Genomic DNA, 1,788 nt, shown 5'->3' with positions numbered 1-1,788 from the left:
TTGGCCTTGCAGAGCTGAAGCTGAATATTAGTTTAGTACTGAAGTGGAAGGATGCTGAGAGAGAATGTTCAGGTAAGTAGGAGGAGAGCCAGGAAAGAATAAGTAATTATTTCAAGAAATATTTATTTAATGTCTATTAGGGGTCAAGCATTTCCAAGACATTTGGAAGTCATATGTGCAAAATGCATCTTACTGTTTTATAACCAAATAATATATACAAATTATTCAGTGGTTTCCTTTGTATTCACAAGTGATTTTAAGCAAAACGTTTACAAGGAAAATAATGTAGTCTTTGCTTAGTACTTAGTAGAGAGTAGTGAGTAATGGTTCTCCAACTTTAATGTGCCTTAGAATCAACTGGAGGACCCCACCCCTAGAGATTCTGATTCAGTAGTTTTGGAGCGGGGTCTGAGAATTGCACTTCTAACAAGTTGTTAGGAGATGCTGATGTTGCTAGTTCCAGGACCTCACTTTGAGAACCATTGTTTAGACTAGCTAGCTCTTGAGTGCTGTCCAGTTGATTCCATATCATAGCAACCCTGTATGACAGAGTAAAATGACTGCATAGGGTTTCCTAGGTTGTAATCTTTATGGGAAAAGATTGCGAGGTCTTTTCTCCAATGGAGCATGTTCAAACCGCTGACCTTTCAGTTCAACCAGGCACTTAACCATTGTGCCACCAGGGTTCCCTAGCGCTTGCCTAGGGAATCACAAAGATGTCACTTTGAGGACTACGGTGCACCTGACCCAAGCTATGGTATTTTTAATCACCTCATATGCATGTAAAAACTGGACAATGAATAAGGATGGCTAAAGAAGATTTGATGCCTTTGAATTATGGTGTTGGCAAAGAATATTGAATATACCATGGACTGCCGAAGAACAAACAAATCTGTCTTGGAAGAAGTACAACCAGAATACTCCTTGGAAGCAAGGATGGTGAGACTTCGTTTTGTATGCTTTGGACAAGTTATCAGGAGGGACTAGTTCCTGGAGAAAGATATCATGCTTGGTAAAGTAGAGGGTCAGCAAAAAAGGAAGACCCTCAACAAGATGGATTGACACAATGGCTGCAACAGTGGGCTCAAACATAGCAACGATTGTGAGGATGGTGCAGGACTGGGCAGTGTTTCCTTTTATTGTACCTAGGGTCGCTATGAGCCAGAATCTACTCGACGGCACCTAGTAACAACAACAGGGAATCACAATCACCACTATGAGTCTGAATTGAAAAATAGAAACATAAACTCCTAGAGGTCACAAACTATGTCTTATGCATTCATGTAGACCCAGCACCAAATCCAATGGGAGGCATGTAGTTTCTAGTTTAATGCTCGTGGAATTGAGTTGCATCCAAAGTCAGGAACGCCAATAATACTGCAGGTCTTCACTTCACTTTCCAATTTCTTGTCATCCACTGGAATAAGATTGACAGTCATAGAGTTCAGTGTTGAAGTCATCCTGGTTGGCATAGGCCTTTTGAACTGATCCTTAGAATGTTCAAACTGCTGCTGAGATTGGGCAACGGGGTGGGTGGTGGTGAGGCTGGCTGTTATTTTCTGTGCCTCTTATACTCTTTTGCTGTCTGCAATAAAAAAAAAGGCAACTGAAAAATTGACCCTTGGCCATCTGATCCTGTAAAGATTTCAGCCTAGGAATCCCTATGGAGCAGCTCTACTCTGTCGTATAGGGTTGCTATGTATGGGTCACAATCAACTCAATGGCACACAACAACAACACAGCCCGGAGGACTCCATCTATTTGGAGCAGTGAGGAGTGGCCAAGAGC

Source organism: Loxodonta africana, chromosome 16 (assembly GCF_030014295.1).
Source record: "Loxodonta africana isolate mLoxAfr1 chromosome 16, mLoxAfr1.hap2, whole genome shotgun sequence".
Lineage (NCBI taxonomy): Eukaryota > Metazoa > Chordata > Mammalia > Proboscidea > Elephantidae > Loxodonta > Loxodonta africana.
This window is presented reverse-complemented; position numbering follows the sequence as displayed.